Genomic DNA, 21964 nt, shown 5'->3' with positions numbered 1-21964 from the left:
TCTCTCAAACATCTGTGCCTGCGTGATTTCAATTCTCTCCCCAACATCTGTCGCACAACACGACGCTTTTAGGACCAAATGCAAAATCAGATACAAACCAAGCTCCTGTTTTCTCCATCCCTCCCGAATAGACGAGCTCGGACCGAACCAAAAAAAGCTGCATCATTCAGCCGCTGTCTCTATTTTTCCTGTTTTACTCCGCACATTCCTGTCCCTCATTGTCCTCAAACTAGAGCTACTGCAGTGTGCTCCTCCATTAAAATACATCCTGCTCACCTTCTCTGCCCTCATTCTCCTGCCTCCTGATGCTAACCACATTGCTAGGGGTGCAAGGATACATTGATCTGGATCAACATACTGAATCCAGTATTAGTGATGCAAAGTGAAAATACTGATCTATATCGTATCTTTAAGATACACCTTTATTTTGAAATTCCTATGACACATCTGTTTCACACACGTCTGTAAGATCAGTCAGAAAATTGCTCCATCATAATTAAGCTGTTTTTTGTGAGTTTAAATAAATGTAACTGTATATGTTAAATGGACATATTATTATTGTCTGACACCAACTGAGGACCCCGAATTAAATTGAACTGAAGTCGTGGCAGACTTTGTGAATAGTTGAAACTTTTCTTAGTGTTGCAAAGCTGCAGCGTTTATTACACACACTGTAACCTGAACTGTACATTTACTGCCAGACTGACAACTTACTGCTAACTTCAAGTTTCTGCTCTGTTATGAGCAGCACTAGCAGTCTACTGCGCTCTGTCCTTCACTTGTGGCCACACACACTTATGCTGCGTTCATGACAGTATGCTTCAATAAAGTCCAATAAAACACGGTAATATATAACTAATGGCACCAAAGCTCCATGCTGCTACTTACTGAAGCTATGCAGTGCAAAATAAGATATGAACAATAGATTTCACAATAATTCTACATTGATAGTAATGGTTGAAACTACAAAATAGCCCAGACAATTACAAACAAAAATTACACATTACAAACACACACAAAAAGACATTTGCACTTTCGAACGCAAAATAGTAAGCCCTTAAAAGTTTTTATTTTTTTGTTAGTGATAGTAATGCATCAATGCATCATGGGAAATGAGGGCTGCCTCTCAGCTCTATCTGCAGCACAAGTGAAAGTCACATGCGGTAAAGCTACAGCACGCCACAGTGGTTGGAGGACCCCATTACAGCTCTGACTGGATGTGAACACGATCCAACAATATGAACTGATACACCACTAATCTCAAGTTCAGTTTCAGCCTCATGTAACCTTACACATCATCATCATCATCATCATCATCATCATCATGAAAAAAGAGCTCTAGTATCAGTAAGACAGTATCTTTATCTGCAGATGTCCAAATTCTGGTATTGGACTTGGAACAAAACTGAGAAAAAGTGGATTGGTGCATCTCTATATAAGTGTTCCTTCCTTTTTCTTTGTGCCCTTGCAGTCTTTTTTTATAATGCATGGATGGAGGAATGGATTCTAATAAAGCTCTTTCCACCAAATAATTCCAGCCAGAGACAGGGAGGCAAGAGTAACGTAGCAGCAGGAATAAAACTGGCTGAAACAAATAACAAGTATTATAGGCAAAGGCACAGACAAAAGACCAAGATAATTTTAAAGAGGCTCTGAATAAAAGATCAGAGGCAAGCCTGCAGCACGCAGTGTTTTTGCACACACATTGTTTCTGGGTCCCACAAATGAGGACCATTCCTTCGGGGTGCTGGGCGGTGGAGGAGGGTACAGTCAGGCTTACGTAAGCACCCAGCAGCACCAGAGATGGGGAGCGGTGCCACGCTGGCACAGACGGGAACAGGATGCCAAACGAGGTGCAGATTAAGGGACTGGCATTGTTTTGGTGACCCGCTGGCATGCAGCTTGTGAGAGGAGCCCACATCTGACTGAGCCAACAGCAGTGTTGCAGGATTTGGTGACACCTACGGTTACTGTTGAATCGCAAGTGAATTTTAATTATGAGTTCCAGTCAAAATGGCACATTTGTCAACCTCTGCCTGGCAGCAAACATGCAGCTGCTCAGCTGTCAGAAAGATGAACCACTTGTGGAAGCAAGATGACGTTGCCAGGTATGGATGTACGTCCAAGAGCCACCATGCTAACCCTGCCAGTACGGCAGACGGCCAGACTAACTGCTGGAGCTGCAACCACTAGTCAGTTAGTTGATTACTCGATCCAAAGAAAATTAGTTTACAACTATTTTGATAATCAGCATATCATTTCAGTCATTTTTTAAACAAAAATGTCAAATGTTTGCTTGTTTTAGCTTCTTAAATGTAAGGATTTTCTGCTTTTCTTTGTCATGTATGAAGGTAAATGAGGATTTTTGGTTTTGACTGTTAGTTGGACAAAAGACGCAATTTGAAGACTTCACTTTGGGCTCTGGGAAACCATTACGAGGCTTTTCCCCAATTTTTTTGACACTTTATAGATGACTGATTGATTGTGAAAACAATTAGCATGTTAATCAATACTGATAATAATCCTTAGTTGCGGCTCTACACACAACAGCTCATTGAAAGCTATAGAGTGCAACCTTCAAACAACCTGTGAGCTTGCAGGATTTGGTAATTCACATCATGCTAATATGGAGCTCATGATCCAATGTTAGTTTTCCTTGTTCGTAAATATGCAATTAGAACCCTGCAAAGAAAAGGCAAATTCCACTGTAACAATGAAAACTGTTACAAAAAGGCAATTTACAAATATAAAGCCAATGAAAAGCTATTGCTGAATAAATTCCAGCCAGTAGAGTTTGAAAAAAAGGGGAATGATGCAAAGAAAAGTTTAAAGATTCTAGCAGATACTATAGCAGAAACTGCTATTAGGGAGTTTTAAAATCCCATATATATTAATTACTCTATTTATTCCAATATTACATTTGGGAGCTGAAACAGTAGTTTCACTCGTATTTTGAATCATTATAAAAACATTAATTAAAAACAAAACACAAATTTAACTAATTTAAACTTGAATTCAGAAAAATAATCAAATATGTATAAAACAATGCCTATAAAATTAAAAATTACAAAAAAAAAAAGCATTCATCAAACCAATGTAGCAGTGACGGGCCAACAGCCCTGTTTTGAACATCCCATAATACCTAACTGAGATTTTGAAGAGTCACACCTTTCTCTCAAATTGGTGGAGGCACTTATAGCAGATGACATCACAGTTACAGATGTTCCAATACCACTTTTTTTTTAACAGCTGTATAGTACTAACTATGTATGTATGATTGCTGTCATTGTTGTATGGCCTGGCTCAGGTTAAGATTAGGTGGAATATGGGACGCTGCTTGAAAATAGCCATGTCAGGGGGCAATAAATTTGATGGGAAAGGGTGAGTACACGAGTGTATGCACCCATCCAATATCACCTGAGGAATTTCCAAAACTGGTATCACTATCAGAACAACCATAATTGCAATTAATGAGTAAAATCCTACCTGTCTTTTGATCACACAGGATTGAAGCAGGATACCACTGTGCGACACCCATGTGAACAAACACCGAAAGGTCTTAATGGTGCTGTGTTGGCACACGTCTGCATGTCCCCATATTTGTGGGTAGTCATGGTTGTGTACCGGTATGTAAAAATCACTTGTGTGCTTTGACGTGGAAGTGAACCACTCACACTCATTAATTTGACATGAAGCAGCTATTCAATCCAGCCGTTTGTAACACTGGAGCCATGCCACCCTTTGGATGCTTTTGCCCCAGACATGCCCTCTCCAACATACCCTGCCCTCCCCTCTCTACTGTCTGCCTGTCTGTTCAATGACTAATGGACCTAGCCCTCAATTCTTTTCTCCCCCCTCCAAAGCCACTGGCTCAATGCCCAATCACCTGGGACACTGAAAGCTCTCTCTCCCATGGACCCTATTGGATCTGCAGCCCACCCACAGTCCCTGCAGCAGGCCCTGGGGAAGCCACGTACACATCATACATCTTACCCTGCTGGGGTCAGAGGCCACACTGTAGTGCTAATCAGTCACATTAGTGCAACATAGAGGCAAGCATCCCCAGACACACACAAACACACACATTTTTGGCTTGTTCTGTCTCACACCATTTAAAGAGATTTGATTCATGCATCACTTCCTCAATTACATGGTATTTAGCACAATGGGTGGTCAGTTTACAAGATTTAGGGTGATGTGATGGATCTAAAACAGCTGGCATGAGATCTATCCATGATTAAATTAATGTAAACATAACAAAATGCACGAAAAGTATGCAACACTGAGTCCGCCTCACACAGTGTGACTTTGCATTCCTGAGGTGTGACATCGCTCATTTATTCCAGTGCAGGTCTCCACGCTTAGCAGCAAGTTACAGTCCCAACTGACGAATGACCCGAGCTGACACTGGAGGAACTGCCGCTATTTCACACTACATTTGCATGCAATGCATTCCTGTGTTCGCTGTTCTGAAAGCACACAGAAGGCCTGTGTGCTTTCAGAAGAGTTTGTACACTGAGTGGCTTTTCTCATGTGGACCTGGACAATGGGCCAGAGGATTTGGTTTGGACAATTCTGCTGGGGCCTGACAGGGTAGGCTAAAGCAGGCAGGGACAGTTCTTTCGACATGTGCAACATCTAAGTCCCCCGCGGAGTTCATGTGCATTTGATCTCCAAGGGGGCAGTTATTTTTAGCTATGACAGCATCGTGCCTCTCGACAAACATTCTCAGCCTAGCTGATTGGCATGGCAAACAAGTTAAATGACCAGGAAGAGACTGACTTGCTCTGACAGCAATATAACACGAAAAAAAGTTAAGTTAAGTTTGTATGATACGTGTGAGTGATAAAGATAATAAATTACAGTGTCTTCAAGTGTCCCAATATACTGGAATTCCACAGGGTTCAATCCTTGGTCCCATTTTTTTCACATTTTACATATTACCTCTAGGCAACCTGGGCCCTGTTTCCCAGAGTTGGGACAACCTTAAGGGAGACCTTAAAATACAACTTATAACGCACGTAGCGCTACGAATGCTCTGGGAAACGGGGCCCTGGTTAGTAAGGGTGTAAGAAAATATTGATACACTTGATATGGTGTTTTGTGATGCTGTATCGACTCTCAAAAAACCTGGATTGTGACACTGTGATAAATGCAAAGACTTGTGGCAGTGGTTCATTGGTTCATTTGGTGTTAACTATTTAAACTGAGACTTAAAGCATTTGGTGGTGTCTTATTTATACTGACAGTTCCTAAAATATATACTAAAAAATACCAATATATCACCTTGCTTACAGTCTTGCAATGTGTCACAATATACTGAACTCTAACCACTGTATCATGATACGTATTGTATCACCAGATTCTTGTGAATATACAGCTCAACTGGTTAGTCAGTTCAATTACATCTCCCACCACTGCTATGCTGACAGCTGTATTTTTCAGTTAAGCCAAACGATCTTGGTAATATTGATGCCCACCAAAATTGCCTGGCTGCTATTAAGTAATGGATGTCACTCAGCATCCTTTAGCTAAATCCAGACAAACCCAGCGTTCTTCATATTAGTCCTAACGAGTTTGTCTCTGAAATGAAACCTTATATGATCAAATAAACCCTCATGTAATCTTTGGCCAAAACCTGAAGTCTGACCCATGAATGAACAAGCGTTTGCTTTTTTTCCAATTCTTGAACATTGCAAAAATCAATGCAATCAATCAATCAATCAATGCTCTTTACTCCTGTCTCAGCTAAGCACCCTGTCCCGTCTGCAACTGATGCTAAGAGCTGTAATTTATTTTTCTGGACACGCAGGACTCAGCAATAAGGCTCGCCCACTTGCCTGGGTAATAAATGCCATGCCACTGAACAAGTATTTTAAAAAAAATCAACTATTAAACCATTTTGATGAAAAAATTATTAGTCACAGTAATGTTTAATGCAAAAATGGCAGGAAATGCTGTTTTTAGCTTCTCAAATATGGAGATATTTTGATTTTCTCTTTTTTATTATGACAATAAACTGAATCTGTTTGGGTTATAGACTGACATTTTGCACATTTGGCCAGAAAGATGACAAACTGTTTTCTGATATTTTATAGACATTACATCCCTAAATTAAACATGACAATTAGTCTTTGTTATTTGATAACTGCTATAACCAGTCATCATGGATAGGCTCCATCCACAGACAGTCTCCAAGGGTTTAAAGCGACTACTGATAAGGGTCGTCTGTGCTCATATGCCTACGTGCATCTTCCAGGAAAAGAGCCCAGAATCAGAAGATCAGAAACCCACCCTTCTCCTCACCACCCCACAACTCTTATTAACCATTCCTCCAAAACGCCCCCCCCCCCCCCCTCTCCACCATTCCTCTTTGCTTGCGTTCTCCGTCGATCGCTTCATCTCTGCCCCGCAATCAGATAGGGGCAAACTGCGAGGATGAGACAGCTGAAAATCTATTCAGCTGTCGGACTGGGAGCCGTGCCTTCAGACGGTGTCGCCAGGACACAGTCTGGGGCGAGACATGCCCCAGGAAACCTCATAGTGAAGTGATACGTCTGAAACAATATGACAATGGGACTTCAAACACATAAAGAGCACCTCATGTTTCTAGTCACTGTATAGAGTATCAAGCTTAAACAATGACAACAGAACAATGTTAAGGAGGTGTGGTTGAGTCGGTTCCATGGGGCTGTCATACAGTATAGAGCCAGCACTGTGCATAACATAAGGAAGAAATGAATAAGTCAAAGTACCTCCATTTAAATTGACCACAACCACAATTATTATTAATTACTTTAATAGCCTGTGGTTAATACTGTTGCTTAAATATTTCCAGACTGTCTCCGAGGCAAATGCAATCACATTATGACAGAGAGACATTTTTCATTTGCTTTTGTTTACAAACAGCTCTTGTCAGACAGCCAATGAAAGGACAGTGTAACTACATGTGGTCGCCCCAGGTTTGCACAGTGGTTACTGGTCTCGTATATAAAGCACACAGATCATCTCTTTATGAAAATGCCAATGGCTGCTGAATGCTTCATATCACTGAGGACTCAAGTGCCACAAAGTAGCAGAGGTGGCAAAAGTCCACACATTCTTTACTCAAGTAGAAGTGAAAAAGTGCAGGGTCTGATATGTCCTCAAAGTATAAAAGTCACACACAGAAGGACATTTCTACCAGCCGTTTCTATGCAAAGCTACCTGAACGTCACCTTTTCTCCTTCTCTTGTTTGTTTCATCTTTTAAGTATTTAACGTCATTTTTGTCTTTTTTATCTTTTCATGACTTTTTGTTTTTGTCTTGTTACATATTTTCGTGTCTTTTATGACATTTTTTGCCTTGCATATTTTATGCATTTTTCATCTTTTTTGTATTGTTACGTCTTTTATGTCACTTTTTGTCTTCTTGTGCCTTTTACATTGTTTGCAATATGTTACATCTTAAAGTCGTTGTCATCTTGTTACATACTATTACATCCTTTTCATATTGATGCGTAATTTTCATGTTGTTACTTATCATTATGTTCTTTTTATCTTGTTATATATATTATTATGCTGTTTTTGTTACATCTACATCTTGTTTTTGTCTTATGTCTGTCGTGCTTGATATGCACTAATGGATACACCAGGGAATCATCTTTTTTATGTGTTATTGTTCCATACATTTAGGTTGAAATCAGTTTTGATGTTGGGAAGGTGGAGCATCATGATGCAAAAAAGGATTAAAACTAGTACAGATATTTGTCTTAAAATGTAATGCACAAAAGTAAAAAAGTTATCAGAGAAATAAATACTCAAGTAATGTACATATACCTGAAAATTTTACTTAAGTACAGTAAGTATGTATTTGTACTTCCCACATCTGTATGTTGGTCAATCTAGACAAGCTTGTCAAAGTGTCAATATTGTGTCATTCTTACCAATTAGTCCAGTTCCTTTCACTAACAGTGAGAAGCCAGATCTACACCACCTATATTGTTCGTGGCTGTCTTTCAGTATCACATCATAAACTTTTAAACTGTCGAGTCTTTGTCAGCCAGTATTTCAGAATTCTCAGAGGTCTTATTGGCTTCTAGCCTCATTCAAAACAAACATATAAGCACTGTTAGTTTTAACGGGGCCATGAGGCACAGTAACCCACCTCACCCATAAAAAGGAAATGCCTCGACTAAACCACTGGAAAAATAGGAGGGGGGGGGGGGGCAGATGTTTCCAATCCTCCAGGGATGTCATTAATACCCATTTCATTTAGCTTGATTCATTAAAAAGAAGACATTTCCTAATGTGCGGAACATTCATAATGGTGCAGACCACATGAAGCACCAGGAGGTTGTTACAACTGTGCTTTCAGATTGGGTTTTTTGCTTTGATCACAACAAATGTAGCAGCTCCATACAGCAGTGAAAGGCCCGCCTCCGAGTACCCAAACATACACAGATACAGTCTGAGGCAAATTATTAGAAACATGTTAAACGCCTTCATAGAAGCCACGAACCACAGACACGAGTTGCATGAACAAAAGTTGAAACAAGAACCCGTGCAGAAGCAGACGACTTGGGTGAAGTTAACGACAAATTAGCCAGAGTTCGCAGAGTCCTGACAGGATAAAAAGCCTCTTTTTTGTGAGACACCTTGCTAAGGTATTTTTGCTCCATCTCACTTGACATCTTGTTTCCCAAGGCTTCAGCTGGTGTAGAAACTGCACTCAGAAGGTCATCCACATGTTGCACAAGGAGAGTCCACAAGTTGATTCAAACAATACAGATGTTAATGTTGGCTCTGGAAGGAGGTCGTATTGGGGGGGGGGGGCTAACAACAGATCACAGACCCGCTGTTGACCCACTTCTCTACTGGCTGACGGGCATACATCCGCGAGTCACATCTCTGCTCATCAAATAGACCGGATCACTGGGATAACTATGCTATTAATACTGGGAATGAGAAGAAAGTCGGCCACGCCACATTCCACAGGCCCAACATTCCCACATATTAACAGGGCTCGGAATGAAATCCAATACTTGGCATCCCTTTCCACCCGAACCCCAAAGCGCTACCCTGCCGTGTCAAATCATTTTCTTATTTCATATGGGAAGAACGCCAGAGTCACGAGCTCCCAGTCTAACTAAAGACGTGTTATTATATATTTAGAAAAAAAAAACTGGCACGAGTACAACCTTGGAGCTGGTTGCCATGACTCTCAAGAGGGAAGGGATGCTGGTCTTCCCAGAGACTCTGTGTACTTCAAACACCCAAGAGTCTCATCTATTTGAGGGAATGAGCCATTTCCATCAGTACAGTGCACTTATACAAATTTTACAGATGCTTGAGAAGATCCAGCTCTTCTGGGTGGTGAAAGGGGTCATTGTTGAACAACACAAAAAACACTGAATGGTCGGCGTATGTGCCTATGCTAATGACATCTCAAATGTGTGTTTGTAAGCTTGCGAATGTCTGGCTTCTTATCCAGGGTTCCATTTATTAACCATGGTCCTCTGGCTCTATGGCCTGTGGTCACAAAATATTCCATGGCCCACTGTGGCCACAAAGTTTTATCCCCATATTGCAAGTCTTTGCAAACACAACAATTCTGAACAAACAAAACAACAAGAATCCAGATTCCTTTGTGCCTTTTAGGTCAACATGGACAAGGGGTCCTAGAATGTGACACATAAGAAAGTTATGTACTGTGGTGTGCAATACCAGTTTCCTCAACTAGCTGAGAAGTAAAGCTTGTGTAGTCATCAGAAAAAATGCACCATATCACAATTCACAGGGAAAGTGGACAACACAAGTGTTGCCATTAAAGAATGTCAGGGTTCAATGTTAATTTTTTTTTTCACTTGCCCAGTCGAGCAAGTGGATCAAAAATCTGCTTGCCCAAAATCAATTAAAGTTATTTGTCATGCTTAATCTAGGGCTGCAACTCTATAAAGCGCCAGAAAATGGTGAAAAATGTCCATCCCAATTTTTTCAAGTTGAAGAGGATGTGTTTAAATGTCTTCTTTTGTCAGTTTAAAACCAAAAGATATTCAGTTTAATATGATGATTAAACTGAGAAAAGCAGAAAATCTCCATATTTGAGAAACTGAAAATAGCACTTTCTGTTATATTTGCATTAAAAAAAGACAATTAATCAATATCAAAATATTTTAATAGCTTAATTCCTTTCTACCACTTGGCTGGTCAGGGAAGTGAAATTGGTAAATTTACTTGCCTGACATGGCATTTTGTTTGCCCTGGCAAAGCGGGCAATTGTTATTGTTGAGCCCTAAAGGGTGTGTTAAGTTGTGTTAAATTGCCTATTCTGTATTGCTTTCTGATAGGTTTACATTTGGGCCACCAAAGATGTACTTGGGCCACCAAATTTAGGGGCTTGGTGGCTCGAGGGGCGAGTGCTGTAAAATATTATCCTATTCCTGTCATCATTTTTACTAAAGTTTGAATATGTCTATCAGTGTCAGTGAGACGACTGGGACTCAATATTGCACATTGTTAAGCTATTAATCTTGTTCGGGTGAAAGGTCAACAGCTGCAGCATAGAGGACAGAGGGCTTCTGGGTAATGTCTGGAATGCTCTTCTGGGACAGTTATAGCAATGCAGATAGGGACAGCCCTCTGAAGTGACCAGCATTTTTTAAAATAGCCTGCAGTAATACAGCGCTGAATTGAGCCACTGTAAAGAGGAGATATGCTTACACATCATAAGCCCCAGAAAGTGTGTCACTGGCACAAATACAATAGTGCCATTTGACACACACACTCAGTGTGGGGACTTCCAGTAAAGGAGAGACGAACAGCAGCCTTACTCCAAAAAGAGTTTTGTCCCTCAGACATTGTAACCATTCAACTGTAAATATAACATGATGTTAATCCTATCAAAAAGATCAGATAGTGGAATTTAAGCAGCTTTACAGACCTCATCTTTTTCTCTCTGTCCCTGTCCTAACGAGGAGGCCGCTGAGCAGCCAGTCAACAGCAGGGCTGAAGTGATAAAAGGCCGACTGTCGCTCGCTAACTCTCCTCTCCCACTGCCTCTAATCCTAGGAGAGCAGTTCATGCATCCGTAATGGTCGATAAAATATGAAAAGCCCTGAGAGCGCTGATGGCAGCAGAGGATGTGTATGCGGCGTACGCTACATGTGAGTCCTCCTTCGTTAAAGCCCTCCCAACACACTGAATCTTTTAGCGATGTCACTGTGCTTGCCCCCAGTGCACGTGAGTGTGGGAGGATTTCCAGCAGACTGGAGAGTAAGCCTTTAATGTGGTGGAAATGGATACTATCTTGTTCACAATGCAAAAAGACATCAAAGACAACACACATGGCCTTATGATTGTATAAACCAGTTTTGCCTCTGGTTCAACAACCTTCAAACGCAAGCCACTGAAAGGAACAAATTACTTTGAATGTTGCAGGAATAATGTTTGCCTCATGCCTTTTCATACCGCCATTATCTCCTCGATCAGCCATTTAAAAGCTAAACTTCTAGTAAAATGTTCACAAATGCTGAGGAGTGTTTTCCATCCACCTGCCATTGGACAAACCCAGAGTAGACGTCCAGACAGGTGGAATTTTGGAGGCCTTGTGCATGGACATTCAATGCTGTGCTTTCAACACACACAGGAAGGATCTGCAGCTAAGATGACCGCCTCTAAGCAGGTATAGGCCGTGCTTCAACATGGGAATGGAGGCTTCACAACTGACCGTTCAATAGTCCCACCCCTTTTTGCTTTGTGCTCCTATAACAGTTGAACATACTTTTTCTTTGTCATGTAAAAGTGACACATAAGGCCACACTTAAGTTAGCTAATATTAGCAAAATGCTAGCCAAATAGCTAGCTAATAATTGATGTAGATTAGCTAGGTAGTTAGCTAGCATTTAATGAACATTAGGTAACTGAAAATGTGAATATATGTCACTTTTTTCAACAAGTCCACGCTGTCAGGTAGAAACCTTGTATGTCCAAAACTGTTACTCCTCAGGAAAGTTTTATTAAAAAGCATTTTTAACTAATTCAATATAGCTTGGTCAGTTAGTAGCCCTTTTTATTACTTTTCATTGGTTAAATATTTATAAAAAACCCAAAGACAGATGTGGACAAAAGGTGACCAATGGCATTGACTTATAAAACAATAAAAATGACAAAATATGGAGATACCAGGTTTTCGCCAGCAATGATATTTAAGTCCAAAAAACGGGGAAAGGAGAAAGTTGACTGAGGTGCCAAGTTTGCTTATTTGTCACTGGAGCACAGAACGAAAGGGGGAGGGACTTAGGATGGGTCACTTGTTTCAAATGAGGAACCGCTGGAGATTAGGACAGTGTGTTTATGTTGGTATGAGCTGCTGTGGTCTATTGGCAAATGTAAAGTTAAAAAAAGCAGTGAAAAAGAGCAAAACCAACACCTCAAGCAAATGCAGACTGGCTTGATTTGTTGCTGGGAGGAGATGTACAGCATATATGGAATGTCTGGCTGCCAGACCACAACTTCCACCAAAGGGCTGACTGTGTTATTGATGAATGTGTTGATCATCCCACGTCTAGCATCTCAAAATAGACCTGTGCCCATTACATATGACACTGTCCCATCCTTCCTCAATTCCTGAAATACCAAGCATATCCCAGAACTTTATGTCAAGTCCTCTCTCCAGTACCCAAAAATCCATGAACGCCCATCCACCCTTAAAATCATGCAACGTTTTCCAAAGAAAATTAAGCTCCACACAATCTCAGCTAAAACCTGAATCCAAGAGCAATATGCCAAAAAATGGCTTTCTCATATAATGCACCAGCACACATGGGGTCAAAGCTAGGCATGCTGTCAACACGAATGGAGAAAGAGCCCAAACATACAGACCGTGCGCATTTCACAACCCAGCTTTCGCTGCCGTTTATGACCTATAAAGCCTCCAGTAGTAAAAGAAAGAAGAAAAAAGTACAGTGAAATACTGCCTTTCCCTCCAATCACAACAACACAAAAATGTGGAAACTTTATCATCTTAGTGGGATTAGTAGCCTTTGTTGCCCACCAGCTTTCTACTGAGCCTACTGACTAATGTTTATTTTATTGGCTGCAGTAGTCTGTGTTTTCCTGGCTGGATTGAGCAGCGGGACACATTGCATGGACAGACTGGGTTTATACTTAAACATCTGTAGCCTATCGTGTGTGCAATCTCCTACTGGGTGCACTACAGCACTACAGTGTGGCTATAACTCTCAATGACCAGGCAGGGTTACGGGTATCACTGTCACGATCAAGTATCTCAGACTTACCCACTTCAGATGGGCTGCCCTGAGAGATCGATAGTCCCAATGTCGTGTCACTTGAAATGAAAAAAAAAGAGCCGTTCAACAGAGCAAGCTTTTAAGAAAACTTTGAAGTATTCCTGCAGCCTATGGCTTTAGATCCCTCTTTTCCAGAGTTTGTGTTTTGTGGCCGAATTCCATGCCTTTGCAGAGTCTGACAATGTTTCCCGGTCGATGCTGCTGCGTTTTGTCTGCTCTCTGTGAGCTTCTGAGCTGAGCTCTGGATTTCAGCTGACTGTGCTGGGAGCTGAGCTGTTGACATTGTCCCCCCTCCCTCCTCTTTTGCTCTCTCTCTCCGTCTTTAGATCGCTCAGCCCTGTTCTTCTGCCCTCCCCTTTTGGATTCCAGCCCCAGTGTATGACAGCATCTATGTGGATGTCAGTGAGGAGGTGATGGATTTTTCTTTGAATATAAATGCGTTTTTTTTACAGTATGTGTTGCCGTGTGAGGCCAAGGGAGAGGGCGAGATGAAAGGAAATGACCCTTGGCGGCCTGTGCTTCCCACCCCTGCCCACAATCCCAACTCCACCCAGTGCATTCCCTCACTGGGCAGACAAGAAAAAGAGCCTGTGGATGGGGGGATATCACACACAACGCCCAAAGGAAACCCCTTTTCCTGTCGTGTCTTCTCATCACCAGCACATGCATAAAAGCACACACGCCCACATGAGCACACAGATGCACAAATATTCACCAAATATGGGAATCGCCATTGGGAATTACCCCAGTGACACACAGGAAAAGGCTTTTCCCTGAGAGTTAATCAGTGTTCATTGAGGAGAAGGTGAGACGGGATGCTTGATTGTGCAAAGCTCTTTTGGCCTTGTCAAGTTCACAGCATTAGCTCAGCCCAATGTAATGCGTGTGCGTGTGTGTGTGTCTGTGTGTGTGTGTGTGTGTGTGTGTGTGTGTGTGTGGGTGCCGGGGTGTCAGGTGGAGGGCCACACTACAGATGGTTTTGTGAAGTGGAGTTCAAGTATGTTACTGTGATAATATGAAGGGTCAGCGAGTGCAAAGATCAGAGCCAAAAACTTCAGACTCCCATTGCTCTGGCCAGGACACAGATACCACCCCTGACCCCACATAGCAGAGAAAATCAGCAAAGGAAAAAAAAAGCCCTCACAAGTCCAACATTTCGAGTACCACATTACACAGTGAGGTACTTGAGCAAATGAACTCAATATGAATTGTAATACTTTAGTTCATAATGGGAGATGGAAGCATTGCATGGCTCGGATGACTGGTCCGACAGGTGCTCTTGAGGCAGGTAAAAGTAAAAAGGGCAACTCAATCATGGAAATCTTTTTATATAAAGTTATGCAGACCACCATGGAAGAAAAACTAAGCCGCTCCTTCTTCTGGTGAAATAAAACTATAAATTCATTCTTCAAGCACAAGCAAGCTAACAGACCTACAGGTCTAGGTAGGTCTCCATCTTCATTATAGATGAAGACCTAGAGTTCACAGACATTGGATGACCTACCTTTATTCTTTTCCATCACTGTCCGTATAACTTTATATTAAGACTTCCTCAATTGTGTTGCCTTTTTGAATTCAAACACTATCAGCTATTCTCCTCAGTCAATGCGTCTGAAAAAATGTCTAGACATCAATCAGCAAGACATCATCGACAGCCTCTTGACCCAAAATGGACTGATCAATACAAACCTCCAGACGTTTCGAGATGCCAAGCATTTTTACCTTCACTGCCAGATGCTTTGAAGACAAGGGTCAAATGTGAATTGATTTCACACTGAGCGATCTTATCTTCCTCTAGACTGCTTGTCTGCTACGCAGGTTGGCTGAGGTGACAGTGTGTCTGGTGGGGATTTCTGATCAATTTCTGATCTGATTTCTTATCTGCTAGACTATTGATTCCAATTTTGCTTATATAATGTGCATTTAGATAGAGGGCTTTTGGTCAGATTTTGGGAAAGGATTGTAACCTAGCAATATGAAAACACCATGGGTATCAGAAGACAGTTATTGTAGAGGTTTTCCTTCATTTTGTTTGATTGTTTGACCCATGCCAGACTAATACATTTAACCCTGTCAATATGTTTTGGGCAATCACTAGATACAAAAAACAGTACATCTGCATTTGATGGTTTACAACACAAAATCTGTGTTGCACAGCCTATAAAGCAGGACCCAAATTGATACAACAACCACCACCTATTCTTGGTGAAAGTGGTACCTGCAGTGGCACTCTCACACATACAAACTGGAGCCACTGGTATGCCAAAGAGCAGGGATGGGAATCAAGAACTGGTTCCAAATCATCCAGTCCTTTGGAATTGCATGCCGCCAAGCTTATCAGTTCCTTTTATCGATGCCAGCATGGTGTTCTGACAGTTGTGCATTGCAAAACATCAAGCTCATGTGTCTAAGTTGCTGGAAACCTGCAACAAGGAGTCACAGTGGGGAGCCTTTTTGTCTACTCTGTTTCGACATTGTGTTCGGACTCAGAGATAATAAAAGAGTGGACACTTACATCAAACTGTAGAATTAGGCAGCACTAAACAAATATGGATCAAAATTCTGTTATCACATTGCCTACTCTTTACTTTTTACAGAAATATATTTCAGTGTACTGTTTGGTTGTAATACACAAAAGATCACAACCAGACAGGTCGCCATTATTTCCTGCTGAATGGACAAGCTAACCAAGCACTGCCCAAGTCGCAGTACATCACCCACCAGCTCCAAGACGGCAACCGCCGTAATACCAAACTCGAGGCTTCATAACAGTTTAAAACTAATAGGTGATCTCTGTCCATTTCTTTTACTATCCATGGTGTTGACATACAAAAACTGTGTAGGCCCACATTTTTTCTGCAGAGAAACTTGTTTAGGAATCAGTAAGGAATCTGATAAAGGATCGCACCTATAAGAAGAATTGAGAAAGGCATTGATATCAATAAAATAATCTCAGTCCCTATCCAAACAAAACAGTGGAGAAAAAGAAGGGAATCAAAATACCATGATACTCGTCATCTTTCCCTAGGGATAGAAGACAGATGACACCAAGTTGCTGGCAGTAATGCCTGGGTGCATTCCTGAGCGAGCCCTGGGGACGCATCCATTAGCCCAGCTCTTAGGCAGAGCCAGCTTATCTCAGTGATGTCCACTTCCCCTACCATCTCTTTCCCTCTTTCTCTCTCAGCGAGTTTCGCATTATGTATGCTCTCTATCTCTTGGGTAATACTTCCATCCCAAAAACAAGGGAAGAAACCCTGAGGAAGGAAAAGGCTAAGCTCATGCTCCAGTCTAGCTAAGTGCACTTCAGATATCCCTGTATCATCCATCATGGCCTGGCAAATTACATCGGCTAATTGATGCAAATGGAGTGGGCAAGGCATGCTTGCAATAAACATCATGCCCCCTTAAAAACAAAAAAAGAAGGGGCTGGAATCCAAAACCCTCATGTCCATCTGTCTTCCTTTTCTTTTTGTGGGGTATGTTTGTTTTTACTTGTCTTGGACAGCATGCAGAAAAAAAGAAAATAAGAGGTTGCACACTCTGATCTGCTTTCTGCAACTCCACATTGTCACTGTGTACCAGCAGAGAGATGACCACAGATTGTGGCCTCTACAAACTTGGCTTGACTCACACTGCCCCCCCTGGATTATTCCTTTTAACACAAGCGAGGGTGGTGTTTACCCACAGTAAATCACACGGGATGGCAAATGTCACGACTGATAAACTGTCTGCGGAGCATGTTGAGCGAGATTGACACTTCAGGTGAGGTGCTTTCCTCTTCGTGGATCCGTGTGTAGTGGAATGACTCGGAGCTCCAGACAACCTGCCAGTCACTTGTCACTCAGTTGGGTGAAGCTTGCCGGGTGAAAGACTCCATTGAGCATTCCAGCAGCAATCTTTCACAAACAAAAATTCACCGCTACAGTGCAGGAACAATCACTGTCTGGCTAACAAGTGCTAAATTTAGTCAGGGGGAGCACGGTAAAAGAGGAACTTGGCACGTTGTGGAGAGTTGGACAAAAGGTGAATGGAATATTGGACAAGAAGAAGTGGGTCACCCAAGGTGGTCTCCTCCAGGCTCATAAACCACTCTTTCTCCTCCAGACCTCTCATATGCAGGAGCAGTCAAACTCGATAACGGGCGAAGAAACAGCTGGAGGAGAGGCTGTAAAAGAAGCATTTTCAAACTGCAGATATTGGCATCTGGAGCGGTCTTTCCAGGGTTGTCACCGAAGAGAAGTGGCGAGAGTCCCTCAAAGCCAGCAGCTGCCAGAGCAAACATGGCAAACAGTCATGTTTTACGACATGTTGTTCCTTAATGTATTATTTAGGGCCTCTTTTGACCAGGCAGCTCCCATTTGTGTTTGTTTTGTTTAGGCGAGGAATTCCTTGTGACAGCACTTTGCACACAACCATTTCTTTTCACGCCCGCACGGAGATAAATTGCCAGTGAGGAAAATACAGCCATTGCACAAAGCTTGAACTCTTGACAGAATAAACATGAGGGCACATTTTTATACATGGTCTAATTGTATGTTAGCTATAAATCATGATAGTGGGGAACGCTATACTATCCATCTTTCAAAAGCCTCTGCAGAGAAGTAGTCTAATGACATGAAAGCCATAAACCATAAATCTAATTGTAGTCACTATGTTCTTATGGTGACATTCCTTCCTGTCTTTATTATTTACACCCCTCCTGCATAAATGCTTACTCTCTCTCTGCTAGGATGCGACTCTACCTTAAAGGGACAGTTCACCCCAGCATCAATAATACACATTTTTACTTTCACCTGATACAATGGATGTAGAGAACACTAAGTTTGTGGTGCTCAAAAAGCCCCACCCCCACACAAAAAAAAAAAAAAACATCTGAAAAATGAAGCATGCATCTACTCATAGATGAAAGACTAATGGGGGGGGAATTGACACAGCATAGTATTTTAATGTTCATGCCAAAATTACCATCATAAACCACCATGTTCTGAACAAACCCATCACAAATGCTTTCTAACGTACAAACTTCGATTTAGGAACACAAAATAGCAGACTTGACACAGCAGTCAGTAATGCATCATGGGAAACGAGGGCCAGCCCTCAGCACTCTTGACAGCGCATATTAATGTCTAAGCCACAATCCTACAGCGCCACACAAAGGATGAAGGATTCCATCACACAAGTCAAAGGCTCTGGAGCATGAATTCAGTAGTATAAACACTACACAAGCTTTCCAGATGGTGAGGGGAAGTAACTAATAATAATAATAATATGGTGTTGATATTTTCTTCTGATGAGGTTAGCAGGCGTTGACAGAGTTTTCCTTTGGGGACATACTTTGCAGTTAGGAACTTAATAACTTACGATATATCATGTTATCTCAATACTCACCATATGGCAATAATATTGTGTTGTGACTAAGTACTGTGATAATATTTCATTGTGGGGCCTGTGGTGATGCCCACTTATATGTGGAGGGCTGAGTATCTTTTTAAAAATTATTAGTACCAATACCAGTACCCACCAGTACATTTTTTCGAAGGTTCTTCTTTATGAAGAATGCTTGCAGTGATTTAAATAGCCTAGGTAACAAAAGGATTGAATGCAGGTTTGACTGGAGAAGTTTCAGTACTACTTGGTACTAGGCGTTTGTAACTGATACTATAAAAGGTACTGAGACCCGATACCCAGCTACATGCTAGCATGGGATGAAAACATTATAGCATCCTCTTTGGCTGAGCTGTAACCTCTCGTCCATGAATAGATGCACACTTCCTTCTGCACAGTGATACAGTTGGTGTAGACTGACAGACAGGAAAAACATTCCTGTATGAAACTGCTCATAACAAGGTCTGTGGATTATCTTGAGTAACAGGGTCATGATTTTTGGAAAGAGACATTGCAGTCGAGTTTTTCAAGTGTGTTTCTTTGGGACTTTGAGCACCGCTAGCCAAGTGCCTTTTAGTTCCATTACATTGAAGACAATATCTAAGACATATCTCAAAAACTGTAACTCAAACCAAAACTATCTAGATGGATAAATACCACTACAGGTAAAAGGAAAAACAGGTATTTTTTTATTTGGGGATGCCCTTTTAACATTTCTTCTCTTCCATCATAAATAAGTGGCAATCCACATATTTTCATAATCTTAAATGAGAGTATTTCAACAGGATTACCAGTAATTTGTACTGTGAGCAGAGTGCTTTTGGGGTGTTTTGTAAAAAGTACTGGGCATCTGAATGGCCCTTTTGTCCTACAGGCAGACTGGGCAGGGTCAGAGGTCACCCAACTGCCTTCTCCCACAGTACCTCTGCTGTCTGCCTGGATATGTGCCAGCTAAATGCTGTCATGTTTGGACAATGGTCCAGCTTTCCGCTGACTGACTCATGACAGCTTCATCATGTTAACCAATGATGTAAGGCCTTGATCTTTGGGAATGAAGGCCATTACTATTAGACTCTGAATAATGTCAGAATAATTTCATCTCACAGTGTGACCATTTTCAAATGCGGTGATGCACAAGTTTTCCAGGTTCGAGGTTTTAGAAATATGCAAAGCTAAGTACAAAGAGGCCACTTGAAAACCATACTTTTGCTGTAATACATCACTTCTCATAGCACAGTTTTTGACCACAATGAATCCAGGTGTGTGAACTGTAAAAGGGACTAGAGACTGACAGGGAATAGTAATGGGGAAAAAGACTGATGGTAAAACTGAAAGGAAAAGGCCTTGCTCTTTTTCCAGATGCTTCCATTCAAAAGCAAGGTTTATATATTCCAGTTGCTATTATATTGGCAACATGGGGGCTTCTCTCCACAGAGCGCAAACTCAGCTGTACGACTGACATTACGATTTATCGCCGTTTCTTATCCCTCCATTCAAAAGAAAACGCTCAAAAGTACCGATCTTTTCAGAATGACTTCCTTCTTTGCTGACCACAGACTGAACCCGAGACTAAGCCCTCCATCGGAGCTTTTCCAGGTGTAAGAATGTCCCTTCTTAAAATCCATACAAAACAATGTAAATCAAGGCTTTTACGTCCCCCAAAAGCATTGCGTATGTCCATGTATGGCGGGGCATGTCTGGGAAGTGTGATGGGGAGTTTGGTCCAGTTCTAAACATTGCATTTGCAGGGGGTAACCCCACTCTATCGGTCGGTCATGGTTGTCACAGTATCTGCATACAAACATCTGGGAGTCATCTGTTCAGCTAAAGGAGGCCCCCTGTGAACAGGTGCGCGTCTGCGTCCGTGGCCTTACGCCTTTTTTCTTGACCCTTGACCTCTTGTTATGGGTGGAGAGAGTCTTTGAACCCAGTGGCACCATTGGATGCAGACGGTGCTGTCTGAACATCCAAGGTCATGTTACCTTAGAGTGAGGGCGCCGCTGACCGCTGACATAATTGGTAACAGCTTCAAACTTAACAGAAGACATGCACTGAAAAGTAGGGCCTAACCAATAACGGATCTTTGGCCGATATCCTTTATACATAATATAATATACAGTGTATACACACTTAAAAACAGATTCTTTGCAATGATCCCTCAAAAGTGGTTAACATTTGTGACAACAATATGTAATGGAGCCAGGATATTTTAAAGTTTAACAGTAACTCTTACTGTCCAGAATGATACTGGGGCACTCTTTCACCAACTTTCACCTGCATTTTTAATCATTACAAATAACTATGAATTAAAAACATACACACACAATGTATATATTAACAGGATTGGGTCAGATTATTAATTCCAAATTAAATGGAAATTTCTGTAATTAGCAACGTAATCCGTTGTGTTACAAAAAATGTAATCTAAACCTATACTTTTGTATTACTTTGGGACTAAAAATAGCTGCATCCATAAAAATGCATTTTTTTTTTCACTTCAAGCATACATTTTTACATAGGGATCTCTTTTCTCCTGCCAGTTGTACCACGGAGTGGATCGCTTGTCCAAGAAATGTTGTCTGTCAGATGCATTTTTCATGAGTTGGTAGAACTTTGGTTATCATGATGAAAACTGTCAGAATTTTAAATTGGTAAATTTTAAAGACGTAATGAAGTAATTCTTGTGTGTAACTATAATTTAATGACACATTCTCACATGTATGTCACATGGGCTGATTATCATTCATTATTTTCCCGATCCCAGAGGAAAATTAAGATTCTCACAATTGCCTTCTTTCCCTTCTGAAAAATAAATAAGATTCATATTTTGAGCTTACAGAAGTGTCTGTTTCTTCTAAACCACCTCCCTGACAACTGAATGGACCAACAACACTTTAATTTGACTACTGAGACAAATTTAAGATCTTATTTGAGATAACCAAGCTTTCTTTTAGATCTCACTGTTATCATGTTAACATTTTAAGATCTTCAGTTGGGTTCAAATTAGTCTCAGCTGAGACGAGACATAGACTTTTTCTCAGGAACCAAATTTAAGAATTATCAGAAAATGATTAAAGTCTCATATTGGTCTTAAATTGAGCTCATTTATGTCTAGGAGACACAGGCTAGACGATAAAGAGACCTTATTTTGAACTTTTCCTTTCCTCTGGGATTACATGTAACCTGTACCCAACCCTGTATGTTGAACCTGAATTAAGAAAAAAGGGTTGAATTTACTCAGAATGCCGCCAAAAAACAATTCTTCTTTTTTAAAACAGATACCAGTAC

The 21964-nt window shown here is 41.2% G+C and overlaps 1 protein-coding gene across 3 annotated transcripts in view; it reads right to left on the bottom strand.

Annotated features, from left to right (window-relative positions):
* The window catches only part of daam2 (dishevelled associated activator of morphogenesis 2), a 145104-nt gene that overhangs the window by 98450 nt on the left and 24690 nt on the right, over nucleotides 1-21964 (bottom strand). Inside the window, exon 1 of one of the 3 annotated variants that reach the window (XM_084742333.1) lies at nucleotides 13277-13527. The exons of the other annotated variants lie outside the window; for them this stretch is intronic. The gene's annotated coding sequence lies outside the window, so the exon portion shown is untranslated. Of the gene's footprint in view, nucleotides 1-13276; nucleotides 13528-21964 lie in introns of those variants that run through there. 3 annotated transcript variants of the gene reach the window in all.

This window comes from Lutjanus erythropterus, chromosome 18 (genome assembly GCF_056507025.1).
Source record: "Lutjanus erythropterus isolate fLutEry1 chromosome 18, fLutEry1.hap2, whole genome shotgun sequence".
Classification (NCBI taxonomy): domain Eukaryota; kingdom Metazoa; phylum Chordata; class Actinopteri; order Lutjaniformes; family Lutjanidae; genus Lutjanus; species Lutjanus erythropterus.
This window is presented reverse-complemented; position numbering and strand designations above follow the sequence as displayed.